Genomic DNA, 6,538 nt, shown 5'->3' with positions numbered 1-6,538 from the left:
TGCTATGAGCAATTAAGCACACTGGCATTAAGCCATTGCAGCGCAAATTTTATTTGTGTTTAAGTACATTTTGTGCATACACTAAAGTACATATTAAATACTCTTTAAATAAAGCACAACAAGTAGAAGCATAATTGTTTTATACTTTATGTACTTCAATCATATTTCTAATACAATAGGCCTACTACTCTTTTTCCTGAGCTTTACCAACCACAAGCGTCGCTCCTCTGATAATTTCTTGCATTCCTTTCCCTGGTTTTTAATAACTTTTGGAAGTCGATAATAATCCAAATGTTTTTCTCAATATGTACTGTTGGTACCATCTCAAACACGGCAATAATCAACTATTTTCCTTGACGACGTTCGGCATATACATCAGTGTCTGCTCTGTTGTAATGCGGAGTGCCTCCAATATGGCGTCTTCCGCTCTGATGACGCGTCGTGAAAACCCTCTATTGGGTAACCTTACTATGGGGAAAAATAAACGGCGCGGGTAGATAAACGTCACGTGACTCAAAAGTGAAGCGTGTATTACAACTTACCAAGTTGGCCAAAGTCCTTACTGACACTCTTCCAAGCGAGGTCCTTTTATTCCTGTCTCCACTATAGAAATAACAACTTCATATAGCTTCGAGTGACTGCTTGAGTGAGTGACTCCGGGCGGGGCTGCCACCACAGCAGCAAGCAGGCTCCTGATTGGTTAACGCGGCGCGAAATTCCGCCAAAGTTCAAATTTTTCAACTCGGGCGTCAGCCGCAAATTCGCGTGAACCGCAAGATGCACAAAAAGCACCATTCGCGCTTACCGCGCGTACCGCGCACAATGCTCAATTCGCGCCTTTCGCCCGAGCTTCACGCGCGAAAGAGGCGGAAACGCGTCTTCCGCGCCGAACGCCTCTTCCGCGCCGCGGGACCTCCTGACGCGCGTCAACGCGTCTTCACATTGACTTAACATTGAAATCACTCGCGCTTCACGCCCTTACCGCGGTTGGTGTAAATGCAGCATTAGTTCCTAAAAGCTCAACCATGCAAACGACTCCAGACTGAATGACATAAAGACTCTGTGTGTGTTGTAAACTGGCAATGTACAGACATTTCAAGTTAAACATTTCATTGCTGCTAATCGTCATACACATTGATACGATGTAACCCTCGTTCCCTGAAGGAAGGGAATGGAGACGTCAATCTGCTTCAAGTGTATCTAAAAGAGCCAAGGAATGTTGGCATTGTGAATATTGCTGAGTTATGCTCTTCGAACGTCCGACCACGTCCGCTGGTGAAAGAGTAGAGGCAGGGTGGGTTGTTTCTGCACTGCCCACAGCACCCGTAATCCTTTAAAGCAGGGTTGCTGCAGGTTTTACCAAGTCAAATTTAAGACTTTTTAAGACCTTTTTAAGACCATTATGAGTGAAATTTAAGACCAATGCGACACAATGATTTCAGAAATTCTCAAAACATATTTTTATTATATCTTTTTTTTGACAAATAAAATCCACTAATATGGGAGGATCAGTATGGTCAGCTGCTGATATGTGCCTTGTTAACATGTTTAACATGTTATTTATTTATGCATAAATATACACTACTGTATACCGCTATCGCATTTATTCGCCTCTCTAATTACACAATAATTAAATGAAAATAATATTTACCATTAAAGGCCTGTTCGTGGTTTGTTGTGTTGCTAAAAGGCCGTTTCTAAATCCGAAGGCTGTAGCCTCCGGAGGTCGCATTTGTAGGCTGCATATGTCATCAAGATTAGCAGATTAAAGTCAAGGGAGTAAACGCGCATGGAGCAGTGAGGTAAACAAAAGCTTCCTACGTGAAAACTGTGTAACACTGAAGTTGACTCGTTGTTGGTGGCTCGGGACTCAACGGCCTGACTGTTTAAGTTGATTTTCAATAAAGCAGTGTTGATTTTTTCACTTCTGGGTCCTCTGTTTCAGAACCTGGCAAATGCTCAGGTAAGCCACAGCTAGTTGGTTAAATTAAAACAGAAAAGATTTTTGCTTATACAAAACTGCATTTAAAGTTTGTTTCTCGCCAAACCTACAGTATACTGTCAGATCATAACACCTGAAATATAGCTTATGGCATGAATTGCATGGATTATAATAGCCTACATTTGTATCCTCTTTAAAAAATAATGATTAAAAACTGGATTGAAGATCAGTGACGCGCGAAGTGCAGAACTTTTCTTTTTAGAGGCCCGCCCATCAAACACTTTCTTCCTCCGTCACTGATTAGTTCTACAGCATTTTAAATTACTATTTTATTTTTTGCGGACAATTCTTTTCGGGAATAAATGGAGGTAAGAAATTTAAGACTTGGGTTAATTAAATTTAAGACCTAGGATGAAAATCTGGCAGTTTTTAAGACTTTTTATGGCCTTAAATGTAACTTTCTGAATTTTAGACTTTTTAAGACTTTTTAAGACCCCGCGGGAACCCTGTAAAGACTTGGAGAGGGAATGGGAAACTGCTCTTTTGGTGAAAATGTGGGTGCCGGTTGAACAAAAAAAGGACACCAAAGATTCTCCTCCAAGGGAGGGAGTGGTGCGTTCACCATCTCCTTGAGAGCAGTCCTTGGTCGCCCGTCTTGCCCTTACATTTTCCATCATGTTTCTTGGCTGGCTTGACAGGCGGGGCGCCCTGCCTGCAACTGCTTCCACAATGCCACTTAGGTGGAGATTGCTGCTTTTAAGTTATTTTAAGTTCTTCATGCACCTCGGGGAAGAATGGTACGGGCGCGTGATGGACCAACGTGGGCCGCCTCGAGAAACCAATCATCCAGGTGAGGTGGTTCGGGTGGTGGTGAAGTTCATCCAAGCTGATCGCCGCACAAGCAAGCATGACAGTCATCGCCTAGTCTGGTTCGGGTAGGACTACCTGACCGGAGGGCGGCAGTGTGGCTGAGCCAATTTCCGAGAGAGACCACCCCCCTGATGCTGCTTCGAAATACGGTCCTTCTCGGGAGATCCGAAGGATAGGTGCGGGACTAATCTGATGTCTCAGCTGGCTGCGAACCTGAGGAATAAGGCGCCCTGGAGGGTTGGTTCCCTGCAGGGGAGGATCTCGCTCTACTCAATGTCACCGACCAAGGCAGCGGGACAGGGACTCCACCACCTTGGAGGTAGCAAAGTCTGGGAACGTGAGCTGTCCACAAACGCTGCCTCAGCATGTGCAAGGCACAGACACAAGAGGCAGCGATTATGACCATCCAAGGGGCTGATGTAAATGCCGCAACCAGAAAAACACGGACGGAACGGCATCTTGAAAAGATATGAAAGCACCTGTGAACCCTGAGAAATGCTGTCTTAAAAAAAATGCAAGATCAACCGTGCAACGCTTTTATGAGGAAAGCTGTCTTAGTGCAGATGGATAGATGAAGCACACAGGGGTACACAGCACTAGACACTCAAAATGAAGAAGGGAAGTGGACACCACTGAAGCACCTTCACACCAACTATCCACTTGACCGTTTTCTCTCAAGATTAGATTTGCTTCTCTGAAAGCAGTAACTGCTTGGCTCAGAAGTGAGAAGCTAATGTGCAGGCACCTGCTGCCTATTTATACAAGCACGACGGGGTGGCACCAGCAGATGCAAATACCGCATGCCAACATTCATTGGCTCTTTTAGATCCACTCGAGGCAGATTGGTCTCCAGCGAGTTTCCTATTTGTTGGTTCGGTGAAACCAGGTGTATGTCTATGAGGAATTTTATGTTCTTGTTAACAATTTTGTGCTCTCAGTAAAATCTTTGGTTGCATATATGAATGGTGATAACAGGGAACACAAGCCACATACAGTACATAACATATGGTCAATAAGATTTACAGAGATCAGCATTGGTCAAACCAATGGCGGGCCGTATTTTTACACACAGGCCTTCAGTCATGTCCTACCTGATTTAATCCACCTCTTTGTACCATCAATATTATGCAAAAAACACCGGTGTATAACATATCAGAGTATTCATACCAGAGTCCTGCATGTGGGCAGGCTGTATGGATAATTTTAACTAATTCCTAATTGTATCTGCAGTTGTGTTTTCTGTTTGTGGATGTGAAAATTGTGACAAGTCAAATGCATTTTCTTTCCCATGTTTTACGAGTTACGACACTAATTTTACGAGTTAACGATTTAAAGGGATAGTTCACCCAAACATGAAAATTCTGTCATCATTTACTCACCCTCATGTCGTTACAAACCCACATAAATTTTGTTGTTCTGATGAACACAAAGGAAGATATTTTGAGAAATGTTCGTGGACCTTATTCCCTTCCATAGTAGGAAAAACGAATACTATGGATGTGAATGGGTTCCACAAATGGTTTGACTACGAACATTTCTTAAAATATCTTCCTTTGTGTTTATCAGAACAAAGAAATGTATACGGGTTTGTAACAACATGAGGGTGAGTAAAAAATGACAGAATTTTCATTTTTGGGTGAACTGTCCCTTTAAATTGCATTAGCATTTACCCATTTGCTATTGCAATTTATTATTACACTAGCTGCATTTCTATTACAGATTTGCGAAAAACTTGTGCGTTATTTTGTAAATGGCAAAAAAATGTCTGCGTTTTCATTAACCGCTGATATGCGAACATAGTTTTTCCTCTCGTGATAAGTCATTCCAAACATCAAGTCGACTGATGTTGGTAGGTTTACTAATGTGTTATCTATGTGTTATTAGGAGTGTTATCCAAACATTATTTTCAAGGAAAGCCTCTAATACTAGGCAGCAGACAAGTGTTTCTGTGAGGTTATAGTACATACAGCGTCATCTTCAAATAATAATTATGTGACGTGCCACAGGTGACCTGAAAACGTGAATAAACTCCATTGCCATTTTGTGAAGTCTTTTTCGAATTCCATGAAAAAAACACCTTGTGCGAGCGTAAAATCTTTTTGCAATAATATAAGGGAGTTTTTGTGAAATTGACACATTTCCATTGGGCATTTTATTAATTTGCAATTGAAACGCAGCTAGTGTCGTAACTTTTTAGTCATGGGACATAAAATTGCAAATGGACTTTCTATTTAACATTTGGCAAACATTGTACATTTGTGGAAACAAAAATACAACCTGCTGAATTTAAGCTTTTCTTCTGTTTATTATAAAATACATTTACATTTAGTCATTTAGCAGATGCTTTTGTCCAAAGCGACTTACAAATGAGGTAACAATAGAAGCAATTATAGCAACATATAAGTGCACCAGTCTCATCAAGTCTAACATCGTATACATAGCCAAGGGTTAGTTAGTATTTTATTTATTTATTTTTTAGGAAATGTCCAGATAAAGATAAAGATGGAAAATAGAAAAAGATACTAAGCTCTGACTTAAAATAAAATAATTTGAATACAATTTTTTAGTGCTCTTTAATATGGCATGATGTGCGAATGAGTGAAGCTCTATCATTCCAACCTCTTGACTTCCCCTGTGTTTATTTCTAAAGGACTAAACCCTAATCACTTCTAGGGCTGTCAAAATGTAATGCATTTAAACTAAAAAATGTGAACATTTTCTTTTCTCGTTCTATCTTACACTGTAAAAAAAATCCGTAGAAATTACAATGTAATTGCAGCTGGGTTGCTGGTAATTTACCGTAGATTTAAATTTATGTTATTTACTGGCAAGAGTTTGTTCAAAGTTAAATAAATGTTAAATATTAACAAGTCTTTATCTTTACAGAATAAAACTATAAAATAACAGCCTCATGCAAAGAATTCTGGGAACCAGAAATCATCATCAACCTTTTTCTGTTTTTTGCTTCAGATTTTGTTTCCCAGAATGTTTTGCTTGATGCTGTTTTTTTTACTCTGTAAAGACAAAGACTTGTAAATGTTAAATGTTCATTTAACTTTGAACAAAATGTTGCCAGTAAATAACATAAATTTAAATTTACGGTAAATTACCGGCAACCCAGCTGCAATTTCTAAGGATTTTTTTTTACAGTGTATGTGAACAAAAGAATTAAACATGCCCAACATACTCTGTTAAAATAGATTAAACAGAAAAGCTTCTCAGGTGCCTGGTTACCATGAAAGATTTTCGAAATGTTAAGCAAAATTACTGTTAAATGCTGTCCATTGTTTCCATTAACAATTTTTTTTGCGATAATTAACAATTTTTCTCTTTCAATAAGTCATTTAAAAAAATCATGGTGACTGATGTTGGTAGGTTTACGTATTCACAGCCTCAGAACAAGCAATTATTTTTAATGAAAGGAGATGCAGGCATGCATTAATGGCAAGGAAAGCTCCTTAGACTTAGGAGTGGCCATGTATGAGGTGTTTCTTGGAGGTTAGAGAATGCAAATTTGTATCTTTAAAGAATAATAATGTGACTTTTACTCACGTCAGGTGACCTGTAAATGTGAAAAAACTGTTTCCATTCCTTTTTTAATGGCCTGAATAACCACCTAATGTGAGCGTTATTTCTTTTTGTCATGTATGGGAGTTTTTGCAAAATTGATGTGTTTCCATATCAATTCCCAATTTCACGTGTAACAGCTAGTGACTGCTAGTGATG

Source organism: Paramisgurnus dabryanus, chromosome 12, assembly GCF_030506205.2.
Source record: "Paramisgurnus dabryanus chromosome 12, PD_genome_1.1, whole genome shotgun sequence".
Taxonomy (NCBI): Eukaryota; Metazoa; Chordata; class Actinopteri; order Cypriniformes; family Cobitidae; genus Paramisgurnus; species Paramisgurnus dabryanus.
Note: the sequence above shows the minus strand (reverse complement) of the source record.